We start from the raw sequence: 15,106 nt of genomic DNA on the forward strand, positions 1-15,106 counted from the left end.
TTGTTCACACAAACCCAAAACATTTTCAGTAGGCTCTAGCAACCCACTCTTTTTCATGCCTATTTGTACATTATGCACATATTGCTTCTCACATCTCTTCAAATCTTCAAGTTTTGTAAAACATACTGATCCATTCTTTGTTACCAAGGAGCTCGTTGAAAATGCTTCACCTATTTTTGGATCAGGCGAGACCCTTTTTCTTTCTGTACCACTGCAATCCCGCTTTACAATAGTACTTGGCCAAAACCCATCATTTCTCTATGATCATGAAACTCTTTGCTCACCTTTGGTAGAGGATGTTCTCTGAGGTTGTCACAATTTCTTTCATGGTTTACACAGACTGTGAGGAATTGGATAGCTCGTTTACCATCTTTGCTACGTATCCTAGCATATGCTGAACCATCGTCCATTACCTTTGTTTCCATTCGAACTCCCACAATGTAGGGTTGTCCAAGGATGAGATGATATGAAGATGTATCCTGTACAAAGAAGTTTTGGTCAATCTTTACATCACCTATTGTCACCTTCACACCTGGACATGCTGCATACAATTCACCGGATGAATTGTTTGCCACTTTTACCATCCAACCATGATCTGTGTCCATTGGCCATTTGCACTTCTTGTAGAGACTCCTTGACATTATGTTTATTTCTGAACCATGGTCAATCAAGGCAACAAATGGCTCTTCAAGATCACCTACCTTGACCAAAGTTTCTGTAGTAGCCCTTGCCCAATGACTTCGTGAATAGTAACTCTTAGGAATATCTTCAACTTCTTCATCATCATTTGAGAAATGCCCTTGCTTCACTCTCCCACTAGATTGGTAGCATCCTACCACAGCTCCATCATTCTCCTTATTTTGCACTTGCATCCCTTGTGTCTTTGAGGTTTCCCCTTCAACCTGTGGACGAGAAACTTCAGCAAGGGTTTGCCTTTTTCTCTTGATGATGTCAATGATCTCCTCATGGAATTCACGCTTTGCAATGCCAAGAACTTCTCCCAGAGTAAACTCAATATTGCTATTCAAGATCCTTTCCTCCAAGACTTTCTTTAAATCTGTAGCAACCTCAATATCAGATTGTAGTTTATAAGTTGGGCCTTTTGTCTTACCTTTCATTGGCTCTTTCTTCTTTCCTGTTGTAGACTCCTCCATGAGTACTTCAGGTGGAGATGCTCCTTGTGTTGAGGGTGTTTGAGAAGGCATTGAGTCGCTTCTTCCCCCACTTCTAGAAGCTCTTTTTGATGGTCCTTCATCAGCATTCTCACGTCTGCGCTTCTCTTCTACAATTGCCTCATTTTGTTGGCATTTTGTAATGTAGGCATGCACTGACAATGAGTCCACTGGATCATTCCATCCTGTTTCTAGACGTATGTAATCACCTGCTTCATGTAGAATCTCTTTTGTAAGCTTTCCCTTTGTAGCTAATTGCATGACATTTGGCCAAATTTGACCATGATGGTCACTCACCTCTTCATCACAAAAATGTTCAATTTTTACTCCATAAGTAGCTGCCTCAACTGAAGAGCTGGCATGCTTGGTTGCCATATCTTCAACTAAGGTTTGCATTCCCCCCTTCCCAAAGTTAGTTCTCAAGGGTAGACCTGTCTCTCTTAAGTGGATTTTACCATCCTTAAAAAAGACAACATCTTTTGACAAAACATCACTAAAATCATCACAATCCCTTCTTACATGGTTTGTACTATCACACCAAATACATCTATTAACAAACCCTTCTTTGGGCTGTTGTCTTTGCCTAGGAAGTGGCCCTGATGGTTGGCCTTTTTCTTCAAGCTTTGCAAACTTCACCTTCAAGTCACGCATTCCCTTCACAAGCTCATCTAGCATGGACTCATCAAACTTAGGAGCGATAAAAGTAGGCTTTACCATTTTGTCAGAAGTTGAGGTGGAAGGACTTGTAGTGTTTACTACCATCTTGTCCCTTCTTCTTTGTCGTTTGGCAAGCAGTGAGACAGCACCTTCAACCTCATTCCAGTCGGTCTTTAGTCCTTGCTCAGCATCTTTATCTTCAAGAAGAAGCTCCAAATTTTCTTGAAACTCTTTACCTGCAGCTTGTAAGAAAAGATCTGTCTTCTCTGCATCTAGTGTGGCCCTTTCTGTCCTAGTGAGTTGTGCATAGCGCCGCTCAAATTCCCTAAGTAGCTCTGTTATTGATAGTCCTTGCTTTGGCTTGACTACCCATTCTAAGAATGTCCTTTTGGTCACTCTCTCCGAGTCCTCCATGAAATATTCCTCCTTTAAAGCTACTTTGAGTTCTTCCCAATTTCTCCCATGCCCATCTTTAATTGCCCTAACATGCTCCCTAATTTCTGGAGCAACAACTAGCTCAAAGCTTTGAATCATCTCACCTTCTGACACGGGATGCAGCTCCATCTCCTTCACATACTCGCGTAAGTACTTGGTTACATCTTTTCCATTGAACTGATCCATTCTGTTGACGACCGCTTGTATGGCCTTCGTTGCTGAAATCTCCCTTCTTTCAGTAGCATGTTGTTGTTGCATGAACATTGCAAATTCTTGAAACATTTTCATTGTTGCTGGGTCAAAATGCATACCCTGTTGCTCAACATGATCACCCATGGTTACCCACAAACTCTCACCCTAGCAGATTCGCATCGGGTTTACCAAAAATATGTCGAGAAATTTGCGGTCTTGCCAGGAAAGCACCGGGCTTATGGCTGTGAGAGTTTGTGAGAGAACTCGACAAAAACTATATGAAGGAGTTAAACCATAGATGCCATGAAGACTAGGGTTTGGAAAGAAGTATAATCAAAGAAGCCCACCCATTCTCTCTTGCACTCACTTGAAACCCTTCGGCACCATTATTGATGGGAGAGAGAAGAAGAGGGGAGAATTCAACGTTGATTGATACGCCAAGTACAACACCTTCTTTGATTAGAGTTGATCCTCCAAGGATGGTGTACAAGAATGGCTAGTTTTCCTCTAGGAGAAAGTGTAGGCTTGGGTTATGTTAATGGGGCTAAGTACAATTAGGCATTACTACTCACTCCCTCAAGAATTCCTCTCATCAATGGCTTGAATGCTTGCCTTCTTTCCAAGGAAGAAGAGGTCCCCTTTTATAGGTGAAGGGAACCCCTAAGGGTTTACACAAGAAGAGAGGAGCCAGTGTGAACAGGAATTGGAAAAGTTGGAAATGAGCTGTCCCTGCATGATGTGGGCAGAATGGGGTCCAGTATTTTGATCATATCTCCTCAAACGTGGCTCCAAATAAAAAAGTAAAAATATGGGCAGAAACTTCAGCTCATTAGCTACGATTTTCATTTTAAAATCATTCTCCAATTCGGATTGGAACCTTGTGTAAAAAATTCATCAAAATAGGGTCCATTTATGGCAGAAAAAGTCTTCATGTGGTCTCCTTAGCCTTGACTTTCATTTAATTCCCAAGGACACCTCATGCCATATGAAAGCATGACATTTCTCCTTGACAAATTTTTGTAACCATGCTTGCAATAATGCATTAACATAAGTGTATCTTTGAAATCATGCCACCTAGTGTCCCAGTAGGATTTGATTCTCTCCTAGTAGCTATTTAAAAAGAAATATAAGAAAAGTATAAAAAATACATAGAATATATATATATTGGAGTTTACCCTAGATATAGGATCTAGCTAGGGTGTGAGATGATAATGAAATAGTAGAAATAAAGAATCAATGCTTTTTGCCCCAAGTTAAAGAGGCGGAGCTATTGACATTTTTCCCATAGTATTTTTTTTTTGATGGTAAAGTAAGAATACATTACCCTTGAGATAAATAATAAGATGAGATAGAAAGCTTATTTTTATACTTACATATGCATATGTACATTATAGGAAATATAATTATATATCTAAAAAGTTACAAGATAACTCTTGTAGCATGTGTTCCCACTATGTACATGTCACAGCACGACATCGTGCAATGGGAATCTTTACTTCTGTACCATCTAGTTCAGACAAGTTGTAAGGAGCATTTTCATGCACATGCTTTACAACATACGGTCCAAACCATCTTCTTGAGAACTTACTCATGACTGTGTGTTGGTTATCAAGGCTACTATCATATACTAAAACCCAGTGACCTTTGTCAATTGCTTTGCTGCTGAGGAGATGTCGCTTATCAAAGTAGTCCTTGTTTTTCAGCCTTGCATTTTTGAGTCGTTCTTTTGCAGCTTCAATGTCTCCAGGTCTTCTCTCTAGTTGCCTTATGCGCAATGAAAGGAGACCTTCCCTGCTAAGCCCCTCTTGCCAAGGTAGTACATTCCATGTGGGAATTGTATCTTCAATTGGCATCACTGGCTTTTGACCATACATTAGCTCCACAGGCATGTAGCCAGTTTACTGAGCTATGTGTTGTACAATCAGCCCATAAAGCATATGGTAACAGTTTTGGCCATTCACCAACTCTTCCTTCGCAAGACTTGGCCAAAGCTTTGATGATAGGAGGATTCCCTCTTTCACTCTTTCCATTGCCTTCAGGGTTGTAAGCTGTAGTAAGAGAAAGATTGATTCCTAATCTGGAAAAGAACTCCCTTGCTTCCTCGACATCCAGTTCACCTCTGTCTGTAATGATATTTCCCACACAACTATAATGGCAAATTACCTCATCAAGAAGGAATTTTCACACAGCTTCTGTGGTTTTAGCTCTTAATGCTCTTCCTTCAACCTGGTTAGTTAGGTCCTGTCGTGCAAGAACCAAGTATCTCATCTGCCAGAGTCCTACATTGTGACTAGATCCACAACCCATTTATAGTGCATGGCTAGTGGATAGTAGGGTGAAATCCATCATGATGTCAAACATTTGGATACATTTGACAAGTTACACATGACTCTACAAATTGAGATTTCATCTTTATACATACCCTTCCACCTGTATTTTTCTTTCAACTTCGAGAAGGTTGTCCACACACCCCTGTGTCTAGCCCATAGAATCTCATGAAACTCTTGCATGAGGTTTACTTAAGTCTCTTTTTTACATATAGCCCATTGTGGTGTCGCAACCTTTTGTTTAGCACTAGAATGGTAACATGACACTTTTATGTCCTTGGACACTTTTGTGTCCTGTTAAGTGACCATTTTGCTTGAATTATTTGAAGAGTATGAAAATGAATTTCTAGGTGCTATATATCCACAATTTGCCTTATGAGCTGAAAAAAACTTAGCATTTTTTTTGGAGTATCGATCTCACCATTAACCTTACTCTTGCACAACATTTTTGAACCTAAACTCTGTGAAAAAATGGGTCCTGTTTTTGGTTTTTTTTCAATTTTTGGCAACTATACCACTCTAAACTTCATGTTTGTGAGGTTTAGATGGCTAGAGGTTAGGCCTATATAGTTCTTAACATGTTTTGATGCTTGTAGGGAGAGCTAAGTGTTAAAATTGAAAGTTATGACCACTTTACCAGAATTGCATAATCCTGGTTTTTGGCCAAAATTAGCACTTTTATGACTTTTTTGGTGGCTTTCTTGATATCCAAATTCAATTTTGATTGTGTAAATGTAATTTATAACACAAATCTAATCTTCCTTGAGTTTTGGGGGACCTAATATGCTATATAGCATAGTATATGATGATTATTGAGGTTTTTGATTGCTGAAGAATACGATATATTTTAGAGTAGCAAGTATAACTTTCTCAATATTGCTAGTTTCTTAGGCCAATTGTGTATATTTTGTAGGTAGTAACCATATCTAATCATAGACTACAAACTTGGCTAGATATTGAGTAGTTTCTATGGGTTTCTAGAGGTCATAATGCTAAACCCAATTTTTTCATGTTTGCTGTATTCAGCACTTTATCATTGCCCCCAAGGTTCCAATTGTAAGAGATCCATTATCCTTTTGACATGCTCCATGCTCCTTTTGAATCTAAAGGCCCAAAGGGAACTAAGAAAACATGTATATAGTATCTGTATTGATCGTGACTATAGAAACTTTGATGATAGGTCCGCAGAATGGCAAAAATGCAACTTTTTTGTACCTTTTTTTTTGCCCAAAAACAAATTAGTGAGGTAAAAGCAACCATATGTGTTGGTTACCAACCCATTGAAGTTAACGGGGCATTTTATCTCAGGTCCTACAAAAATCCCCACTCTTATTTATATGCAATCAATCGTATGAAATTGCTGTTTTGGGCAAAATGCACTGGTCCATCAACTTTTGAGGCTTGTAGTGACCAAGGGATGAGAAAAATTACAAGTTTCTCATTTTTTCCATATGTAGTAGTTATTGAACTATAAGCTCATGAAAGGATTTTTCAAAATGAGTGGATCTTTTATGGTTTTGGAAATTTTTCCCAAAACCCTGAAAGGACACTTTTATGTCCAGTTAGGCTTCCACAAGTAACCATCCCTTAGAAAGTACCCATATGATTTCCTGCGTATCCTCTTGAATTCTTGTTCAGACTAATCATCCTGTTTTGCTAGAGTACTCAAGTAGCTTCGAATAAGAAGCCAATTTCCTTCATAAAGATCTTTCAAGAACAATTCAAGTGGATTAGTCATGGAGACATTGTTACCTTTGACATGAGAGATGGAATAGAACCTTGTGCCCACATCATCTCCCTCATCAATCATCTGTGACTCATCTTCATACCTTGCCCTTGATAGCATATCTGCCACTGTATTGTCTTTACCTGCAATGTGCTTAAACTCAGGGTTTAAGGACTTAATGTAGGCAATCCACTGCAACATAGCAATGTCTGGCATTGAGCAGCTTGTAATCATCCCAAGAAGTGGTAGACAATCTATTTCTACAACCACAAATGCACCAATTAGGTACTCGTTCCCATTTTTCAAGGCCGTAACCATACCCCATAACTCTCTCTTTATCTGTGGATAGTTTCTTTGGTGAGCACTTAGCACCTTCGCTCCAAATCTCACCACATACCTGTGTCCTTCTTCATCATCTTGCCCTGTTGCCCATCCAGTCCCTATAGGACTGGTCTCTATTGTCACAACTATTGGCCTTTGACACTCGTAGTCTGTTGGTGCTAACTGGAGCAACTCCTTCAGTTTTTTCATGGATTTTACATGTGCTTCTGTCCATTTAAACTTTTGGTTCTTTCTAAGCAATTGATAAACAGGATCAAATACATGCGCATAATGTGGAATCCAAATAACATAAAAGACACATGCTCCCAGAAACCTTCGAAACTCAGTGATGCTAGTGCATGTTTCATTTCATTCTTTGGATGTCATCTACCTTTGTTGGACAAGGTTTCCTACCATATGGCCCGCACATGTGTCCCACAATGAGCACTTCATTGACACCAAACATAGACTTTTTCCCTGACAATGTAAGATTCACTTCTTCCAACCTAGACAAAATTTTATCACAAAGATTTATGTGATTTACCACAAACCTGCGACATCCCCTCAGATCCAAAGATTCATCTTTCTCACTTTCTTCACATCCTTTGATAGGAAAACCATCAATGAAAGGCATTGTGATTTGAGGAATAAAGTCACGTAAGACCTTACTCACCACATTCACCATATGTGCAACCGAGTTGGTTGCTCCCTGTGGGGTGGCAAGGTACACATCCTTACCAAACCCAAAGGTGTCCTCATGGTTGTCAAGTCTCTGCTTTTGATTGCAAGCTGAAATTGATCATACCCTGAGTAAGATCCCCCATTGAGTAGATTGCCCACCCTTCAAACGCCTCACCTGCTTCATGTAGAATCTCTTTTGTAAGATTTCCCTTTTTAGCTAATTGCATGACATTTGGCCAAATGTAAACATGATGGTCACTCACCTCTTCATCACTAAGATGCTCAACTTTTACTCCATAAGTAGCTGCCTCAACTGAAGAGGTGGCATGGTTAGTTTCCATATCTCCAACTAAGGTTTGCATTCCCCCCGTCCCAAAGTTAGTTCTCAAGGGTAGACCTGTCTCTCTTAAGTGGATTTTACCATCCTTAAAAAAGACAATATCTTTTGTCAAAGCATCACTAAAATCATCACAATCCCTTCTTACATGGTCTGTACTATCACACCAAATACATCTATGAACAAACCCTTCTTTGGGCTATTGTCTTTGCCTAGGAAAAGGACCTGATGGTTGGCCTTTTTCTTCAATCTTTGCAAGATTCACCTTCAAGTCAGCATTCCCTTCACAAGGTCATCTAGCATGGACTCATCAAACTTAGGAGCGATAAAATTAGGATTTACCATTTTGTCAGAAGTTGAGGTGGAAGGACTTGTAGTGTTTACTACCATCGTGTCCCTTCTTCTTTGTCATTTGGCAAGCAGTGAGACAAAACCTTCAACCTTATTCCAGTTGGTCTTTAGTCCTTGCTCAGCATCTTTATCTTCAAGAAGAAGCTCCAAATTTTCTTGAAACTCTTTACCTGCAGCTTGTAAGAAAAGATCTGTCTTCTCTGCATCTAGTGTGTCCCTTTCTGTTCTGGTGACTTGTGCATAGCACCGTTCAAATTACCTAAGTAGCTCTATTATTGATAGTCCTTGCTTTGGCTTGACTACCCATACTAAGAATGTCCTATTGGTCACTCTCTCAGAGTCCTCCATGAAATATTCCTCCTTTAAAGCTACTTTGAGTTCTTCCCAATTTCTCCCATGCCCATCTTTAATTTCCCTAACATGTTCTCTAATTTTCGGAGAAACAACTAGCTCAAATCTTTGAATCATCTCACCTTCTGACAGGCGATGCAAATCCATCTCCTTCACATACTCGCATAAGTACTTGGTTACATCTTTGCCATTGAACTGATACATTCTATTGACGACTGCTTGTATGGCCTTCGTTGCTGAAATCTCCCTTCTTTCAGTGGGATGTTGTTGTTGTATGAACATTGCAAATGCTTGAAACATTTTCATTGTTGCTGGGTCAAAATGCATACCCTGTTGCTCAACATGATCACCCATAATTACCTACAAACTCTCACCCTAAACAGTTTTGCGCTGGGTTCACCAAAAATATGTCAAGAAATTTGCGGTCTTGCCAGGAAAGCACCGGGCTTTTGGCTGTGAGAGTTTGTGAGATAACTCCAAAAACTATATGAAGGAGTTAAACCATAGATGCCATGAAGTATAGGATTTGGAAGGAAGTGCAATCAAAGAAGCTTCATTCTTTCTCTCTTTTACTCACACACACAAAGAAAGAACACAAAAGAGAATATCAAAACAACACAAAGATGAAAACATCAAGGCTATGGTCATATTGTATCATGGGTAATATGAAAGAGTTAATAGATGAGTTAATGACGTTCAATCTTTGCCGACCAAACATGCTACAAATTTTTCTGTGAAATTGTAGTTTTGTGCTCACCATAATATATATGTTTTGTCTAGTGATTGGGATTAATTGTGTGTACAAATTCTCTTGGTTCATAGCAAGATAACTACACTTACATCAAAAGAAAAGTTATAGTCTATAAGAGGTAGCATGATGGGATCCGGTGAAAGAAGTATTTCGTTGAGCCTTTCTGGGCCAAAGAGAAACACTATACATTGTTGAAATGTATTTTACGGTGGCTAATCCATACGTTAATTCTAATACACCACACAGAGTGGAAGCGATAGAAATTCTCATCATGTGGATTATTCATCTAGGATAACTCTAGTATGTACAAAATGTAGATATGAGAGAAGTGAAGATATGAGAAGTTTCCCTCCCAAGCCCTATTCTTGCCCGCAGGTAATAAGGATACTGCATGGAGAGATGTACCTGTAGCAAGAAGAACCTAGAATTTGTAGAGAGAATGAATTTCTAAGAGTGAGAGAGATAGGTTTGGTTAAGGAGATGAGATTAGATATATACATGTTGGATTAGAGATGAAAAGAAAACATCAAGAAATATCAATGTAGAACACATCTTACTTAACAAACCCTTCGGCACCATTTTTTATGGAGAGAGAAGAAGAAGGAAGAATTCAACTTTGATTGATACACCAAGTCTAATACCTTCTTTGATTAGAGTTGATCTTCCAAGGATAGCTTACAAGGATGGCTAGTCTTCCTCTAGGAGAAAGTGTAGGCTTAGGCTTATGTTAATGGCTAAGTACAATTAGGCATTACTACTCACATTCTCATAAATTCCTCTCATGAATGGATTGAATCGTTTTCAAGGAAGAAGAGGTCCCCTTTTATAGGTGAAGGGAACCCCCAAGGGTTTACACAAGAAGAGAAGAGCCAGTGTGAACAGAAACTGGAAAAGTTGGAAATGAGCTGTCCCTGCATGATGTGGGCAGACTGGGGTCCAGTATTTTGAGCATATCCCCTCAACTGTGGCTCCAAATAAAAAGTTAAAAATATGGACAAAACAGTCAGCTCATTAGCTACGACTCCCATTTTATATACAATTTCCAATTCGGATTAAAACCTTGTGTAAAAGAATAATCAAAATAGGGTACAATTTTGGCAGCAAAATTCTTCTTGTGGTCCCCTTAGCCTAGAATTTTATTTGATTCCAATGGACACCTCATGCCATATGAAAGCATGACATTGCTCCTTGACAAAGTTTTCTAATCATGCTTTCAATAGTGCATTAAAATAGGAGTATCTTTGAGAATCATGGAAGCTAGTGTCCCACTAGCATTTGATTCCTTCCTAGTAGCTATTTAAAAGAAATATAAGAAAAATATGAAAAATACATAGAATATATATATATATATTTGACTTTACCATAGATATAGGATCTAGCTAGGGTGTAAGATGATAATGAGATACTAGAAGTAAAGAATGAATGCTTTTTGCCCCAAGTTAAAGAGGCGGAGCTATTGACGCTTTTCCCATAGTACTTTTTGACGATAAAGTAAGAATATGTTACCCTTGAGATAATAGGATGAGATAGGAAGCTTATTATTATACTTAGATATGAATATGTATATTATAGGAAATATAATTATTTATCTAAAAATTTACAAGATGGATCTTGTAGCATGCGTTCCCACTATGTACGTGTCACAGCACGAGAGCGTGTGTGGCTCATAGACTTTATGGCAATTAGTGGTCAATCGACGAATCGATAAAGACTAATTTGGATGGAATCTTGGCCACTTTATAGCTGAGAGTTAGAGCGCTTTTGGCTCAGGCTGGCTCACGAGCAAAACATGTATCAAAAGCTTCGTAGAAGATATGCATTATTCGTAGAGAGAAATAAGAAAGAGAGAGAAAGAGAGCATGTTGGGATGAGGACCTTTTCTTAAGTTACTGGAGTGTGTACCCAATTTACGTGCACGTATGCATCTTATGCCTGGCTTGCAGATTATCTTATAAGTATGCAACAATCTATTTGTATGATGCTCTCATCACGAGAGGTAATAGAGAACACAAGTAACATCTGGACTGTACGAGGATGACATAAATAGGGCACTTTGCCTATGAAAAAAGTCCTAGATTTAGGTTCCTTTTAGTGTTTTCGTGTGTTGACAGCAACCAAAAATCATGTTAAACAATCCATCACTTAGCTTGTCCTTGACAGAGGAGCTAATGTGATAGTGGAAGCATAATTCATGAGTCGGTAGAATTGAATCCACCTAGATAGCATGCCTTGCATTCAGAATTGTAAGCCCTTGCCGAGAGTGATGGCCGCAAACCCAAGAGCCAAAACAAAAGTGCCTTGCACAGTAGCCTGTATTGCTAGGGAGACATCCTAGCTGGAAGTTTCCACACATGGAATGGGAGCAGATATCCGTATTTTACCAGTTCTGCAGACGTGTATACCAATGCCCTTGAGTTGAAGTCAATGGGCTGTATCGGTGTACACTTTAGAAGCCTTGCTTCATGTGAAATTGTCAAAGCACTTTGCTTTGCACAACATACAATATTTTTCAAAATAAATGTGAAAGCATGGAAAAACAAGCAAAACTTAAAATTGTCTAACTTGGCCATCTTGCTGTAACCAGTTATCTTGAAATTCTGAAGGACATTGCTGAAAGATGGCTCATAGCCATAGTTGCTGAGCAAGAGAGAGTTGGAGAGTTGTCGTGTATATCATATATACCCTCGCTGCATTTAATGAAATAACACACATACAAACTAACAGATTTGGCCAAGTTTTTACGCTCATAGCATAAGCCAGACGGGAAAATCTCAACACAAGATGCCGAATTGAAAGCCTTGCTTCTCTTAACAACTTATGGAGTTCCTGATAGATCATAGCTAGAGGATATTTATGCTAACAAACAGACATCACAGCAAAAGAAAGGCGACCATGTCAATCATTCACAAAAAATGTACCTTGTCTACTTGTAGATCTGCTAGAAAAACAGAATTATATGTGCAAACTATGTGCATCTCATACATACTTGAGTCTATGAATGATAGTCGTGATCAATCATAGATGCCCATTTCATATCATAGTTATCAGCAAGTACATGCTCAATAAACAAATAACAACTGCATACCTCATTAATTACACCTACCAACAAAGCTTGCTACCGTAAGAATTGAATGAGTTGCCAGCAAGAAGAAAAGCGAGAAATGATTTTTCGGATACTGATGTTTGGTTCAATAGACAATGCCGATAGTAAATTCAACTTCACAATTTCGGATTGTATGCTTCTGAGAATTGAATTAATGATTGGGCTTGCCAATCACCGTTTCCTTATAAGGCACCGGCCATGCCTAAGATGTATGTACGACAAGACAACCTTGCCTCGGTAGAGTGCCAAAAAGCCCTTGCATGGGTTATCTCTATTGGAGCCTTGCTCCTTAGTCCAAATCACAATAATGCCCAACTAAATTGGACGTATTGCATTGATCATGGCCATACCTATCTCGTAGGTAATCTCGCAATGTACCCTTATAATCCACTCCGGTCTTTGTCGCGGTTGGAAAAGATTGCAAATTTGTGAGAAAAATCTATCTCCGAGATGCCGACATGCAGCTAGATTTCCTTGAAAGGTTGGCTATGCCAAAGCGTGTCACTTTTTTTTTGAATTTGTTGACATGCCGATTAAGGAATCCCCTGCAAGGCTCTTGCTATCACACTTCCCATGGCCCATGCATGCTGGCTATACATCTCCCCATGTGTGCGCTTCGATTTCGTATTCGAGGTTGGGATCGAAGTGCGGGGAATTGCCCGTGGGCACTTGTACCAAGTTAAAAAAATATGTGCCCCAAGGCCAAAGGCCCGTGGGTGCCTGTGTGTGAAAAAAAAACTTCCAAGAATCTATGGCGCACATATCCGCAGTGGGTTGGGAAGAGAGAGATAGTGCATGTTCAGTTGATTTTGCGGCCTCGGACTTGTGTCGAGATGCGCTGCTCCCCGCCTCGTGTTCTGATTGAGACCAACTAGAAGTATTTTGGCACCGATCGGCCTTATCCCTCCCCCGACATAGGGTCGTTGCATGCGGACCTTCCCCATCCTCCGGTCCTATCGCCTCTGAAGCAAGCTTGCACGCGGTTCCTCCTTGCTTCCTTTGCATGAACATGAAATGCAAGAGTGTCTCCACACCTTCATGCACAAAAAAGACCTCACTCTCATACCAATGAAAAACCCTGGGACTACCTGACCTCGATCCTCCGTCCAACCTCCCTTTATAGGCCTTGCCCCTAGGGCCCATCTCCATTAGCATCCGGCCCTTGGCCTGCGGTCCTTGACCTCCAGGGTGGCCCTTGGCCTGACATTAATGATGTGTCCCAACGACGTCCCTACGTGATGGTCGCATCTGTTTATTAGACCATTTGGAGCACAATGTATCAAGGACAATTTCAGTGGCCAGAACTTGTCGGGTACTATGTGCATGTGCAAGTGATGATCATTCATGCTAGGAAAAACATGCAAATGAATGGATATTGATAACTTGTACAACACCCTTGCTGGGACAAGAATCACTCATCATGTTCAAACAAATTTGCCAAACAACTTCAAAAACAAATGCATACCTTATTACTGACTTGTGCTGACTTACCTTGCTAGCCGCATGGCCTATGTGGTAGCTCTTCCATGATCCTTGCAACCCATGTCAAAACTTGAAGCTTGTCCTGCCCTCATGTACCCTCATGTCCTGCCCTCATGTACCCTCATGGAGGTTGGTTGCAAGGCTTCTCCCGGAATGCCTTGCCTTATGCGCAACTCATGGTGAAGCTTAAAACAAGGATCAATTACAAATTCTTGGCTGTAAACCTTTTCAAATGTAATTCACTCGAATCGAAGAGAGTTCGAGGCATACGTACGGTTTTCTTTTTACGGAATACTTTGATAAACATGCCATCTTGATCACTTGGCTGCCCATGATGTTTGAGCTGCCATGGACCTCAAACTGAGAAAAAACAATTTGTAGCCTCTGCTCTACTGGCACCTGCTTCGTGTCCTTTGGAACCTCAACGGCTTCGTATCCTGAGCTAACCGAGGTTCTAAGATCTTGAGGGATGTGTTCCTGGGTGGGCATGTACCCTTGCTTAGGGTTTTGTGTCCAAGAGTTGGCGCATGTATGTGAAAAGAATACCTCAAAACAAAGCCATGGCGGGCTGCCATCTGCACTGTAGGGAAAACAAGAGAGAGAAGCTCATGCATTGCTTCCCGGATAGTACTGCCATGAAGAACCCTCCTTCCCTCTGTAGGGCAAATCTGTGGAGCCCTACCACGCTGGTTTTTTCCTATTCGACAGTGGATCTCCCCCTCCCAAGAGGCTTTGCACACGCACGATGTCGACCCCGACCTCCTACTTAGCCACCGTGCATGCCATGGCTTGCATGTCCTGCTCCTCAAAACGCGAGAGCGAGAGAGAGAGAGAGAGAAGACCCGGAGAGAAGGAGGCCATGCCTCATGCTGAGATCAAGAGAGAACCAAGAGTCCTTTCCCTTCCATGGCTGCTCTCCTCCATGCTCTGATACCAGTGAATGGCCTAGGTGACTGTGATACCAGATCCACCATCTTGGTTATCTTGGAAGATCCACAAGCACCCAAACCGAGCCATGACCTCTATTGGTGATTGGTAGAGGAATCTCAAGGAGATCAGCACACCCTGTGGCTCGAATTCATGAAGGGTGCATACAGCTCGGCATGGCCGACTTCTTGTCACTGCTTCCAGAAGCCGGCAAAGATGCTCGCCACATGGCACTAGCCAATTTCAATTGAAATTTCTTGACAAGGTCAATTCTGGTTTGCCATGATCATTGT

The sequence above is a fragment of the Adiantum capillus-veneris genome, chromosome 22 (genome assembly GCF_014529385.1).
Source record: "Adiantum capillus-veneris isolate H3 chromosome 22, ASM1452938v2, whole genome shotgun sequence".
Taxonomy (NCBI): Eukaryota; Viridiplantae; Streptophyta; class Polypodiopsida; order Polypodiales; family Pteridaceae; genus Adiantum; species Adiantum capillus-veneris.